This window comes from Mandrillus leucophaeus, unplaced genomic scaffold (assembly GCF_000951045.1).
Source record: "Mandrillus leucophaeus isolate KB7577 unplaced genomic scaffold, Mleu.le_1.0 Scaffold143, whole genome shotgun sequence".
Classification (NCBI taxonomy): Eukaryota; Metazoa; Chordata; class Mammalia; order Primates; family Cercopithecidae; genus Mandrillus; species Mandrillus leucophaeus.
The window spans coordinates 4,023,534-4,038,735 of record NW_012101399.1 but is presented as its reverse complement, the minus strand read 5'-3'; the positions used below and the strand labels follow the sequence as shown (position 1 = coordinate 4,038,735).

Here is a 15,202-nt window from a genome sequence, read left to right as displayed (position 1 = left end):
TGGAGAAAAGAGGATGTTTTTGCTTTTTACCTTATAAAGTTATGTTTGGGCTTAAAATTTTGTTTTTGGAACAAGCATGTGTTATCTTATTATATAAACTAAAAAGGAAGAAGACTAGAATTAATTGACTTTATAACAATCCAAAGTAAGATAAAATTGAATGTGCCTAAACTCTAATGTTAGGAAAGTGAAATGAGACTCAGGAGATGAAAGTGAAAGGTGGCATACTGAGAATTGGGGGGCAAAGGGTATAGAGTCTCAGGTGACTGGCTTTTCCTTTTTCTAACAGTAACTGTAGCATATTCTACAACTCCTCAGTTTTCCCCCTCAATAAGAATGCTTTGGAGCATACACAATTTATCTGCTTGATTAGGGGTGATAAGAATTTCTTTCTTCCTGGTCTTGCTAGTGGTGGCTGTCTTTGGACGCATGATTGTTCTGTACAGAACAATCTGGTAGAAGGTAGGAGTTGGAGAAACCAATTTACCTGCTGTGTCATCTCATGAAATTGTGGTATTCTGGATGAGTTTAGGTGTAATTATTTTTAGTAACAATTTAGGAGCAGCAGGTTATCAAGTTAATCTAATCTGATGCATATGTACTTGTTAAATGCCATCCCACAGTTCTATCAAATTCTGTGTAAAATTAACTAAAACCACTGCTTAGAATCCTTAAAAATTAATAGATTTCCCTGCCCAGACTTAGAAATCCAGAGCCGTAATACATTCAGACTTTTCAGAATCAAGAAAACACATGCTTAAACTTGGTTAATTATCATTGTGGTAGTAGGTAATCTTAAGAAAGAGAGAATTGTAAAAGTATTTTACAGAAGAGATATTCTCACAATTTTAGGTATTATCCAACATTTCATTTTAGGTTCTAATTATGTTTTAGGCAGAAGGAAATCTCAATCTTTTAATTTAGGAAACTTTGTTTAATAAGTTATCTTTAAAGGCAGAAATCAAGTGCAGAGTCCTACCCTAGTACAAAGCCAGTTTGGGTAAAATTTGTTTCTCAAACTCAACTAACATGGCATTTCTCTGGGCACAGCATTTTTGATTCCTGGGAAAAGCAAACAGACACATCTGATGTGAATTCTGTGTGGGGCAATGAAAACACCTTAATGCCTCCACCAAGAACATTCCCTTTGAGTTTATAATTCCTCCATGTTTAATTATCCAACATTAGCTATCTGTTCCCATTTACTCTACTGGCATTTTGGGGGTGAGAGGGGCTTGTGTCAGCCTGATTTGTTTTCCTGAATTCTGAATGATACATTATCCAGTATTAACCCCACTGCTGGATTCAGTAACATTTGCTTTGTAGCTGTTTTTGATTGCCCACATTTGGATGATATTTATTTACTGTTTTTGCAAAATGGCATTGTCTCAAGTTGGCTGGGCAACTTTTGGAAACTACCAGTCATTTGTTCAGACAAGTGATGTTTGATTTGTTGGTGCAGAGGCCAAAACAGAAAAGCCAAACAAATAATAAATAATTACAAACATGGAACACCTAAACCTTAAGTCTATATATTAATATGTGCCTGCTATAGATACTGGTTGCTACATTACGGCTTTAAAAAGAGCACACCCTCCCGAACCCCCACCTCTACCTCACCACCAACAAAAACTACATCCCAATGTTGTATGTGTTCAAAGTAGCCTCTGTCTGCCTTGATCCATTATGATGTAAATCTAGCTGAGCCACGTGTTGATGACTGTGTTAAGAGATGTGAGTGAGAGTTCTGTATTACCTTGTGACCTGGTGGTCCTGCTGCATTTTAGAATGGGAGGGGTGGGATAGAATGCGAGAGAATGGGGCAAAAATGGGAAGAAATTTAGCAGGTTTTTAAACCATGTTCAAGAGATGTGGAAAAAATTGAATTAAGGGGGCAGAGATGGCTTTCTTTGACATTCGTTGTGGAGCATGTTTTAGAATGAGAGACCAATTCAGGAAACATTTGGCAAGTACAAAACAGGAAAGTCCAACTCTGAATGACTCTGAGGAAATGTTTGGAAGCATTTTGATCTGAGACCAAGAGTGGGATGGGGGAAAGACAGGGACACTATGAATCAGCAGTGGGCAGAGGGAGCTCTGGTGGGTGGCTGTGAGGAGGATAAAAAGGAGGCACTGGTGCTGCCTGAACAAGCCCGATGTGTGGGTTAACCGTGCCAAAGGAAAGTGAGTGACGAGCCTGGACTGGTAGTTAGCAGTCTGTGTTGGTTATGTAGAGAGACCTTCCTCCACAGGCAGGTGCACTCCACTCTGCACGGGGTCTGCTCTCTCTGAGCTCCAATAAACCAATGTACCATGAGCCCTGCTATACTGTGGGGTGAAGAGGAGAGACATGGCAGGTAGGGCCCAGGATTCCAGGACAAACTGAGCACTGGAGCAGTGGCAGGAGTGAGTCTCTATGAGTCATGCTGGGAATTCTTAACTGTTCAGGGCACTTTTAGGGACAAAGTTAAAGTAGAACATACTTGGCCTCAAGGTACACACGTTTCTGTCATGTAGAGCAAAGGAAGAAGCCACCACACAAAACACATAAAGCAGAATCATACAAAGTGACATGCATGCTGCCTATGACTTTTAAGGAGTACTGTGTTCCTGGGGCCTATCTGGCGGGTGGGGTGGTGGGGGGAGAGAGAGCATCAGGATAAATAACAAATCATGTGGGGCTTAATACTTAGGTGCTGCAAACCACCATGGCACACGTTTGCCTATGTAACAAACCTGCATGTCCTGCACATGTATCCTGGAATATAAAATAAAGAAGTGCTGTGTTCTTGATGAACATGCTCCAATTCAGCAAAGGCAAGCTTCTTTAGCTATCATAGAGTGCCTTTCTTAATTCTATTTCAAAATCATGCCTGTGCAATTGTGTTTAACTAATGAACAAATATGCCCCAATTCACATTTATAAGGGAGTTTAAATAAAAGACTTTATTATCGTTCTTTTGAATGAGTAAACATGACACATGTTTCAATTGTATTTTCTGTGTAATGAGGCTCCCTGTTAAAGGTGTGTATGTCTTTTAAGAGTGTCTCGAAGTCCTTGTGACAGTCCCTTTCAATTGTGTATACTGAGAAGCACAAGGCATTAGATGAATGATTCAGACCTCAATTTAATAACTCTATAGTTTTTCAGGAACTCCTGGAACAAGGACATCCCAGTTGTCACTCAAATGTTTTATATTTAAAATAATTCCTTTTTAAGTGTATATTTTTAAAGTGATAAGTAATAATTTTTAAAAAATCCAGCCAAGTAAAAGAAAAATATTAAATAGGTCCAAATTTTACTACTCAGAGATAATCCCTGATAACATTTTGGTATCATTTTCATCGAGTCTTTTTCTAAAATACATTTTATTTGAACCACATAGATTTACAAATATAAACTGTACTATATCTAGAGGTTTGTGTCCTGCTCTTTCATTTAACATGATGCATTTTCCCAAGTAGTTAAGTTCTATTTTCCCATCATATGGATATAAGATTTTTTTTTCTCTATAGCTTGTTTACCTATTTTCACTATAACTTATTTAACTGTCCTTATTATCAATCACTTACTTTGTTTCAGTTGTGATTATTGTGAAAACTGTTGCAATAAAAATCTTTACATTTAAGTCTTTGCTTTTCAGAAAGTTTATATTTTTACTCTCAGTAAATGACAGAGCCTGTCAATTCTCATACTCACCAGCATTGAATATTTCCATTTAAAAAATTATTGGTATGGTATGTATGTTCAAGTATCTCTCTTTTTTATTTTTATTTTTTTACAGACAGGGTGTCTCTCAGTTACCCAGGCCGGAGTGCAATGGAGTGATCCTCGTTCACTGCAGCCTTGAACTCCTGGGCTCAAGTGATTCTCCTGCCTTGGCCTCCTGAGTAGCTAGAACCACAGGTGTGAACCACCATGCCTGACTCATTATAAAAAAGTTTTCTGACATGGGATCTTGCTTAACAGCCCATGCTGGTCTTGAACTCCTGGCTTCAAGCGGTCCTGCCACCACTGTCTCCCAAAGTGCTGGGATTACAGATGTGAGCCACTGTGCTCAGCCACTTTTTTCTTTTATGGGCTAAGTAATAAACCTTTTTCTGAAAGTAATTATATCATTAGAATTGATAGCTTATGGTAATTCTCAAGTTATCAGAACCCTAATAGCAAAATAAAACAATTTTAAATTACATATATGGGAATGTACTAAGGATATAAATTATTCTTTTAGACTGTAGCACATTTAGGGGATGTAAGTAAAAATAACTGAGGATAGTCCAGGGCTACAGGAAAGTGTGTTATAAACCTTGAGATCTATATTCTGGTCTCAGTTGTAAACTCTTAAAAGTTCTGAGAAAGAAGCACCCACACATTTCTGTTTAAACTGCCTTGTGTATAGATTGTGCTTTCTTTAACCTTCTTGACTTCCTGAGTGTCTAATAGTGTTGAAATAGCCAAGTGATAGCAGCAATCTTGAATAAGCATTTATCAAGGACCCATTATAAATATGGTATTAATATAATGCATATACTAGAACTACAACCTAATGTTATATTACTAATACCCAGAGTTGTGCTTTTGTTTCTCATTATAATTCTTATTTTTCCAGTCTTATTTTTCTGTGTTCCTAGGATTTTTAGATTTTGGACTTATAATCCTATACTAATTGTATTTACCTAAGTTCTTTTCTGAAAAGATTGTGTATTTGTGTATAAAAGAGGGATTCACATAAGTAGGTATAAAAACAAAACAAACCTTTCAAATTGAATTGTAATTTTTTCTTTTAAAAAAGTGTACATTCGGTCTAAATTGTTTCTAAAGTATGACAAACTATAATTTATTGAGGAAATCTTTCTGTGAAACCTTAAATAACTGCTTTCAATCACCGAGCTTTTAAAAATCCTTTGTTTTATGCTATGAAAAGATAAGAAATCTGAGATTTCCCAAATTAGTTTCCTGACAAAGAAACAAATCTTGTGTATTAAAATAGTAGATAATTTTATATGGAGACAGCTTTCAAATGGTAAGTGTTAACTTGCTATGGCCTGTGATGGTGCTGATCAAGTTCGGGACTTCCTCTTTCCTCTCTTCTGCTAACGTTTTACCTGTCCTATCACTTATAAGGAATCTGAAGACACCATTTTAATGTTACAGCATTCGCAGGCTCCCACATGTCATAGCTGTGCTTTTAGGGTGTCCTATCTGAGAAGATGTATAATGATAGAAAGCTAATAAGAATTGCGTTAATGTTTATTAGAGAAATAAATGTATGATGGTAGCACCAATGTACATTTGAAAATCAGTTCAATGTATGTATTTAAGTGTGACATATAGTTAGGGCTATCAGAGAACCCTGGCAATAACTCCATGGTTCTCACATGTTGGAACCATTGCCCTGGAGGAAGCCAGTGGCTGGGGATCCCAGGCATGCTGCTGTGGCTCACCGCTCTAGGGGAGTGAGTAGGTCCTGAAGCTCGGGGTGGGGGTGCCTTGGTGAGATGTGTTGCTGGCATCCCAGACTGAAAAGTAGGAAGAATTTCCCCTTAAAAAGTATGCACTCTGGGAGGTTGCAGTGTGCCAAGATTGTGCCATTGCACTCCAGCCTGGGCGATAGAGTGAGACTCTGTCTCCAAAAAAACAAAAAACAAAAGAAAGTATGTACTCTGTGACCCTCAGCTTCTTAGCACTGTTAGTTCAGTTAACTTGGGTACTCTTGCTATTTGTAATATTATTTCAATGGGGAAAGGGTTTTAAGTTTCAGTAATTGAAATACAGTGAATATTGGAAACCTTGCCTTTTCATTAATTTGGTTACCCTGAACAAACAATTTTGTTGCCCCACCTGGCTACTGATACTTGTTTAGAAATAGATGAATGTACATTACTGTCACAAAGCTTCTGTGACCCCCTTAAATCCCTACATTGTATTCCTTCTTAACAAATAAATGCAGAGTACCAGCAGCAAATTCAATTAATTTCACTTTGTATCTTGAACATCTATGGAATTCTTTTGTTGGAGAAACAAGATATAAATATCTTTTCTAAAAAAAATTTTTTTTTCACTCTGTAATGTGAACTGTTACTTGTTCCTCCTGCTGGGCTTGTTCTAAGACAGGAAGCTTATTTGAAAGGTAGAAGGAAATGAAGTTCTGGGGCCTGCTTCAAATTTATATTATAAATTATGCTATATTGGCACAATATTTAATCAGGAGTCTAAAACTAATAAATAGGAATCTGCTTCATGATGACTAATAAGGTCTGAAGAACCTAAATTATACATTTTTAATTGGCATTTAATTATTTTCTTCCACAAAGTGAAAGTGAAAATCTAGTTGGTCTTTATTACTAAAGCCACTTTTATGGTTATAAGCTATTTCCTCCAACCCTTATGAGATCAAAATAATTTGTTCCTTTTTCACCCTGTTAGCAGGTTGAAAGTAAATGTTAGAGAGGATTTCAGGTCCTTTCTTTCAGATTTATGATGTTACAAATATAAGTAAAATGTTTCCACAGAAGATTTTATTTTAAATGAATAGTTATTTCTTTCCTGGAGATAATGAATTATCATTCCAGTCCATAATACAATAGTGCGTTCTCCAGTGAACCAGTGCCTCACAGCCCCCCATCAGGCTGTAGACATGAAAACAGACATGAGCATAAATTCATGAGCATAGATGGATAAAATGCTGGCCCAGTTCAAGGGTGGTGCCAAATAATTCTGGGAAAAGTGCTTTTGGCATAATTGCAAAGTAAGACCCAGAGTTTTAATGAAATAGCTGGAATAAAACTACAACTACCACTAACACCAAATGTTCATATGTTGCTTTTACATTAACAGAATTGCTTTCTCATACTTTATTTCATTTAAGCTCTAGAACCCTTCTGGGAGTTAATTGACTTAAGTTTGTATGGAAAAGGAGGCTTAAAGAGGCACTGATTTATCAAAGCCGGGGGACGAAACTGGGACTTCTTTTGACTCTACTTCCTAAAATTAATTTTTGATCATGTTAAACTTTAATAAACATTTATATATATATTGTCATCAGGTGCTTGTCAAAAATAAACAGTATTGAGGGCTTACAGGGGTAAAGGGCAATACGTTATGTACTAGATTCCTCCCTTGAGGGTTATACAGTCTTGTTGGGCAGATGAGATATCTGTAAAAAGATAGCAATAAAATTACCTATAAATCCTACAGTAGATGTGAGAACAATCTCTAGAAGTAGAGGAAGGAGTCAGGAAAATGTTTCCAGTGTATTATATTTCCAGATGTTATGAAAGGTCCATTAGATATAGTGAATTCATAAAGTACTGTTTGTTCTGAAATGATGCCATCACAGGACTTCAGTACTGGATCATAAACGATAAGATCAGTACACCAAAATGAAAGTTCAGATGTTGGGAAATCCTTAGCAAGGTTGCAGTAGCAAAACCCTGCCATCTATTCATCCTTTAAGATTGGCTTGAGGCTCCACCCCAGAGACCCTCTGTGTACCTCACCTGTGCTTGCTCCTGTTTGAACATTTAGCACAGGGTGTTGTAATTGTGTGTGCCCCCCCGTCTTCTTCTCGCCTCTGGGTGTCATGACAGGGACTCTGTGGCCTCCAGCATGTGCCCTACCTACTAAAGGGTGCTCGATCTATAGCTGTAGGGTTTTTTTGGTTGTTCAAATTCATGTCTTTTTTTCAGTATAATTCCACTGTATTTTGTGTTCTGTCGTCCCGCAGCCTGGTATTCAAGGCCCTGTGCCGTCTGTTGCTGTCTGGGTGGCCTCATATGCCCTTTAGTCCTGGAATAAATCTTTTATGGATCCTCTGCTGCCTTTTCTTTCCTCTACCCTGGAATAGTTTTCCCACTCATCTTTGCCTAAGTGAATCCTGCCCATCTTTCAGGGTTCAGTTTAAGCCCTCATTTTCCTGACAACCCCTGTCTGAAGTATGGACACCCTACTTGGAACTCCGGAAGCATGCCTAATGTCCCTAATATCTTTTAGTTAATAAATTATATAGGACTATGTGGCTTTTCTTCCATTATTCTGACTTTTCATTTAACCCTTTAGTGGTGGGTGTGTGGGGGGGTGTGTGTGTGTGTGAGTGAGAGAGAGAGAGAGAGGTATTTTAGGTTTATCTTGTCAATGACAAACCAAGTCTTTGAGGCCTAAGACCTAATTTTTGGCATCCCTGTCTCATAGTTATACAGTCCACTGAGAGTCAGACCTGCTAAGAGCAGCACTGTTACTCATTCCCTATGTGACTTTGGGCTGGTTATTTGCCTTCTCTCTGCCATAGGTTCCTCATCTGTAAAACTGGGAAAGTAATCATTTCCACCCCAGAGAACTGTTATGAGGATGAAATGAGGTAATGCATGCCAGGGTCATCGCAAGTGTTACTTAAGTGTTGTTGTAGTTGGTAATAGTATGATAGTATAGCCCACTGAATCCCTGTTAAAGTGCAAATATGTTGTTAAGATGGGGCAACCAAGGTTGTGGATCAGCTTTCCTGTGATCTAGCACTCAGGTTTTACTAGGAGCCTGAGAAGGTCCACCAGAATGACAAGAGTGGTTGGGCGCAGTGGCCCACAGCTGTAATTCCAGCACTTTGGGAGGCTGAGGCAAATGGATCACTTGAGCCCAGGAGTTCAAGACCAGCCTGGGCAATATAGTGAGACCCTGTCTCCACAAACAACTAAAAAGAATAGCCGAGTGTGGTGGTGTATGCCAATAGTCCCAGCTACTTGGGAGGCTAAGGTGGGAGGATCACTTGAGTCCAGGAGGTTGAGGCTGCAGTGAGCTGTGATTGTGCCACTGCACTCCAGCCTGGGGGACAGAAGGAGACCCTGTCTAAAAACAAAAAGGAAAAAAAAAGAATGACAAGGGTGCCAGGCTTTAGTTGCTGGGAGGAGTTTCAATCCCAATGGAATGCTGCTAGTAGCAGCTCTGGGGAGCTTGTGGGCAGTGCTGAGTGCCTGGAGGGCTGAAGCTGGAAACTGGGCTGACAGGACTCAGACTAGTTTTGTTTCTTTCATCATTTGGCTTTGCCATAAAGGAACCATGTCAAAATGCTCTGAAAGGAAAAGGAAGATTCCAAAATAGTCATTCATCTTTGCACAGACCAGTGCCCTTGTAGCCTATGTGACTGTTATAAAACTAACCTTATATATATTTTTCATGACATTGGCTAAATGTCTAGCAGATGCTAAGGCAATCCTGATGGAAAAATAAAGATCTATGGGAATTGACCTTGTACACTGTATCTCTGGAAGAAGCTCTATCCCAGAAGAAGCCGGGGGTTGAACTGAATGTTCAAGTGTGGTGTGTGAATATCTAGATTCTAACGCTCTTTTGCAGTGGTTTCCCTATGTCTATACTGGTCATAATTGCAGCAGTAGTTAAGAGTCCAGCTCTGGGACTCACGTTTCCCAAAGGCATTGAGAATGTTGGCCAATAACAGTTGACAAGACAGAGCTAGCTGCAAGGGTTTGAGAAGTCAATTTCCCTGCTTTGCAGCTTCAGTCCTCGTCACTAGGCAACACTGAGTTATGATGGCCACGGCACAAGGAAGAGTGTCCCTTTTGTGGTATCCAGGGATTGTTTGCTCTCCATCACTGATAATTATATCACTGCTGTGTTATAGCACACATTGTCATCTTGTTTGTAAACCTAACATTTGGCAATTATTCCAAATAATGTATTTGATCTCAGGGTTTCTTTCTTCAAAAGTTGAATCCGTTTTCATACTCTCATATATTTGTGGATAACTCGATATATGAGCAGTTTTGATTTAAATACATAATGAAGAAAGCTATCAGTTTTAAAAAGAATGATTTCATTGCCTCTCATCAATAATTCAGAAGTACCTGCTGTTTGAATGACTCAGTGTAAGTACTGGTACGATAGCTTTCCAGGTTTTAGAAGTCTGTGTTATATTTTCACAATAGTGGTATTGATTACTATCATTAGACTGTTCTAAGTGAGAAGACTTCTGCTTTCCTAAAAAGTAAACAAAGCCTTCCTTATCCGATTAGGATTAACTGCAAACCTGCAATAGAGAATATTTCCCAGAGAAGATCGTAAGTTAATTGTGTATATAATTAGAAATGTCTTCTTAACTCTGTGTTTTCAAGTTGTTTTTTTTTAATGTTAAGACTCAGACATTAAAAACAAAATATTAACTGAATTGATTCATGTTCATTGCTCACTGTCTTAGTTTGCTCAGGCTGCTATAACAAAATACCATATATAGACAGGGTTGCTTGAACCACAGTTTATTTCTCACAGTTCTGGAGACTGAGAAGTCCAACATCAAGGTGCGAGTAGGCCCTGTTCCTGTTGAGGGCCCTCTTCCTGGCTACCAGATAGCTGCCTTCTTGCTATGTGGGTAGAGAGAGAGTTGCCTCCTCTTATAAGGGCATTAATCCCATCAGAAAGGTCCTATCTCATGACCTCTTCTCAACCTAATTACCTCCAAATGGGGCTACCTCCAAATACCATCATACTGGGGTTTAGGGCTTCAACTTATTAATTTTGGAGGGGCTGCAGACATTCAGTCCATATCAACCTCTCAATAAACAAAATCTCCTTTCACTTTATAAACAGATTGTCTCGTCCAGCATATAAATATTTTTACTGCTCTTTGTATTTGTTCTGTCATTCCTTATGACAAATTAAATATAATCCACTTCAACCAAAGATGCTCTACATTGGGATATACTTGTTTTTGGTTTCTTTTTGTCCCTGATCCTGTGGTTACACTTTATTTATTATGCTTTATTTCATAACTGTGTTTATAATGTGATTTCTCCATGATTTGGTTCCTTTTCACCAAAATCTAAGTATGACCTGAACATATTGAGTAAAAAAAAATAATGTCCTGGATTTAAACAGTTTTTGTTTGTCTTTTGAGATTTGAAATTCATATAAAAGTTACTGAGTATGACATTTATATATGAGATACTGAATGGCATTACAGAAACATTTCCATAACGACTTTGAATTTGTTGATACTGTGAGAACTACTTAACATCTGGACTTATGTAACCAGAGAAGCCTTGTGTAACCTTATGATACTAAAAAATCATTTGCATAAGGTGGAGAGGAAAGAATATTTTGGGAGAAAGTCACTCATCAAGGTTTACATCAATATTTTAATGTAAGATATTTCCATTTTTGAATCAGCACATGGGCATCAGTTCTTCATCATCACTTGGACAATTCAGGAAATTATGCCTGTTAAAGAGGACTTTGTGTCCTTCTCTGATCTACCTGGTGAAGATTCAGCAGATGATTTATGTAGAATAATTAATTAAAGTCCACTCTAAGGCCCCTAATTAGAATTGAAACAGTCAGACATTCTGTACAACTCTGAAAAATATTTAGTTAGTGATAGAAGGGTGTTAGTAGTTGGCTTTAATGTCATTTGTAAAGACAAAACTCACATGACTGCATATTACTTTCTTAGTTTTCATTTTTAAAGTGAGAGTTATAGATGTATGAAGTTAAAAAAATGAACATGTTTACAAAGTTTATTACAAACCAAAACAAAAAACAGACTTCTGTGCTCTTTTTATTTCTCCTCCCAGAGGCAACTACTTTTTCTGCAATTATTTTGATATTCACCTGTCTATATTTGAGACATGTCTCGCCCCAGGCTGAGTGCAGTGGTATGATCATAGCTCACTGTGTCCTGGGCACCTCAGCCTCCCAGGTAGCTAGGACTGCAAGCATGCACCACCATACCCAACTAACTTAAAAAAAAAATTTTTTTTTTAGAGATGGGATCTCGCTATGTTGCCCAGACTGGTTTTGAATTCCTGACCTCAATTGATCCTCTTGCCTTGGCCTCCCAAAGTAGTAGGATTATCACCTGTATGTCTTTAAATAAAATTCTTGCATCTGTATTTCTTGACTTTAATTTTATTTAAAGACACTAGATAACGTCTAGTGTCTTCCCACTATGCAAGAAACCGAGTTAACTCTCTCTTTTGCTCCTGACTCTCTAATGAGAAAGTCCAGCTTTCTCATTACTTTGACTTTCCAACGTAGCTATAAGGCAATTTTGGTTAGTTCAGTATTCATGTTTGCATTTGTATGATTGTGTAATCATAACAGAGACATGCAGTAAACTGCATTTTTTTTCTTTTTCTGTGCAACTCTGTTTTCTTGTAGTGTTCTATTTAACTTTCTCTGTATTTATCAGTTATTCATCCCTGAATGTTTCACCAGCCATCTAAATTTCCTCTTAGGACTTTCAGGTGTATTGGTATTCTACCAGTGTCATTTTCCTGACGGTCTCTCCTGAAACCTTCAGTCCTGTTCCCACTAGACTGGTTGCCCTTGTGTCTGGTACAGAGCTGTCATCCTGGGATCTCCAGTTCTGTCATTCCTGTATTCCCATTGCTTCTCTCCCATGTTAGATCTCTTATTTCGTATATCCCATGTCTGTCTTTTGCTTGATTTATCCTTTTGTTCTGGTGGAACACAACCTGAGAAAGGGTACATAAGAGATCAATTTTGTGAGAAATTGAATGCGTAAAATGTCTTTATTTCACCCATAAACTCAAGTAATAATTTGGCTACATATAGATTGTGATGTTGTTGAGATATCTGAAGCCATTCTCATTCCTGATCCTTATTATGTGAAATATTTTATTCTTTGAAAGTTTGTAAGGTAATTCGTTTATCCTGGTATTCTGAAATGTTGATGATGTGCTTTGTCTTGTATCTACTTTTATCCATTGTGTTAGGTACTAGGTGGGTCATTTCACTTAGACAACTCTTATCTTTCAGTTTTGAGGCATTTTCTTGAAATTTTAAAGTTTTCTTCCCTTAATTTTTTTCTGTTTTTCCTTCTTGGAGTTATTATTTTCTAGATGTTCTACTTCCTGGGAGATGCTGTATCTGTCTAATTTTTTTCTCCTATTTTCATCTTTTTTTCTTCATATTAAGTTCTTTTGTTGTAGAATACTATAGTTCATTGAGTTTTTACAAAGTGAACACGTCATGAAATAAAGCCCTAGGTAAAATATGTTATCAGCACCCCAAAATTCCTTCTAGTCACTGTATCCCTTAAGGGTAACCCCTATCCTAACTTCTTTTAATTAAACTTTATTTTGAGATCATTGTGGATTCACATATAGTCGTTAGAAATTAACAGAGCCATGTCCTATGTATCCTGTACCCCCTGACTTTTCCCCAGTGATAACATCTTGCAAAACTATAGCACAATAGCACAATTGACATTGAGGCAGTCAAGATACAGAATATTTCTCTCTGTCACCACCAAGGTCCCTCATGTTGCCCTTGTATAGCCACCTCTACTTCCCTGCTGTCCCTACTCTCTAGTGAATTCCTGGCAATCACCTGTCTGTCTCTATTTCAATGATTTTGTCATTTCAAGAATGTTATATGAATAGAATCATACAGTATGTAATGTTTTGAGATAGGATTTTTTCATTCTTTATAATTATCTGGAAATTTATCCAGATTATTGCATGTATCAGTCATTTGCTCCTTTTTATTGCTGCGTAATATCCCATAGTCAAGCTGTAGTATAATTTGTTTAGTCCTTCCGTCCTTTGAAGGGCTTTTGGGTTGTCTCCACTTTTTGGCTATTATGAAGAAAGCTGCTGTAAACATTTATGCACGGGATTCTGTGTGAAAATAAGTTTTCATTTATCTGGAATAAATTCCCAGAAGTATAATTACTGGGTTGTATTGTAATCATGTATTTAGTTTTATAAGAAACTGCTAAACTGCTTTCTAGAGGGGTGTACGATTTTACATCCCCACCCACAGTGTATGAGTAATTTGGTAGTTGTGCCTCCTTATCAGAATTCAGTGTTATTCCTATTTTTATTTTAACAGTTCTTATAGACGTGTGGTGATATAGCATCATGGTTTTAATTTACATTTCCCTAATCATTAATGATGTTGAACATCTTTTCATTTGTATCTAGGCATCTATATATCCTGTCTATCCTCTTCAGTGAAATGTCTCTTTATGTCTTTTGTCCATTTTCTAATTGGATTGTTTGTTGAGTTTGGAGAATTCTTTATATATTCTAGAAACTAATCCTTCACTGGATTTGTGGTTTCCAAGTATTTTCTCACAGTCTGTAGCTTGTGTTTTCATCCTCTTTGCAGGGGCTTTTGTAGAGCAAAAGTTTTAAATTTTAATGAAGTCTAACATTAGTTTTTCCTTTTATGGATCATGTTACTGGTGTTAAGTCTAGAAACTCTGCCTAGCACTAGAGGCTAAAGATTTTCTTATTCATTTTTTTTTCTAAATGTTTTATAGTTTCAAATTGTATAGTTAAGTTAATGATCCATTTTGAGTTAATATTTGTATAAGGTGTAAGACTTAGGTTGAGGTTCATTATTTATTTATTTTTTTTCAGACGGAGTTTCACTCTTATTGCCCAGGCTGGAGTGCAGTGGCTCTATCTCGGCTCACTGCAACCTCTGCCTCCCAGGTTCAAGTGATTCTCCTGCCTCAGCCTCCTAAGTAGCTGGGATTACAGGCGCCTGCTACCATGCCCAACTAATTTTGTATTTTTAGTAGAGACAGGGTTTCTCCATGTTGGTCAGGCTGGTCTTGAACTCCTGACCTCAGGTGATCCGCCTGCCTTGGCCACAGAAGTGCTAGGATTACAGGCGTGAGCCACCATGCCTGGCCGAGGTTCAGTTTTTTGCCCATGGATGTCTAATACCTCAGCACCATTTGTTGAAAGGTTACCTTTCCACCATTGAATTGTTTTTGCATCTTTGTTTAAAAATAGTTGGCATATTTGTGTGGATTTGTTCTGGGTTCTCTATTCTGTTACACTGATCTGTGTGTCTGTCCTTCTGCTAATACCACACGGTCTTAATTAATGCATAGCTATATAATCTTTTTCAAAACTGCTTTAGCTATTCATTTCTTTCCTTTTCTGTATAAATTTTAAAATCTTGTCTATATCTACAAAAATATGTTGCTGAGATTTTGATAGGAGTTGTGTTAAACCTGTATATCAATTTGAGGAGAACTGAAATTCATAAATATGGATCCATTTATTTAGCTCTTTGATTTCTTTCATCAGCATTTTATGGTTTTCAGCATAAGGCCTTTTACACATTTTTAAAATATATACCCAAGTGTTTCTTTTTTAAACAGTTGTAAATGGTGTTATAATTTTGGTGTCCTTGTGTTCATTGCTAGCATATAGA

The 15,202-nt window shown here is 37.4% G+C and overlaps 1 protein-coding gene across 1 annotated transcript in view; it reads left to right on the top strand.

The window, feature by feature from the left end:
* Positions 1-3,782: 3,782 nt before the first annotated feature.
* The window catches only part of MFSD6 (major facilitator superfamily domain containing 6), a 79,759-nt gene continuing 68,339 nt past the window's right edge, over positions 3,783-15,202 (top strand). Inside the window, exon 1 of the mRNA XM_011974225.1 lies at positions 3,783-3,907. The gene's annotated coding sequence lies outside the window, so the exon portion shown is untranslated. The remainder of the gene's footprint in view (positions 3,908-15,202) is intronic.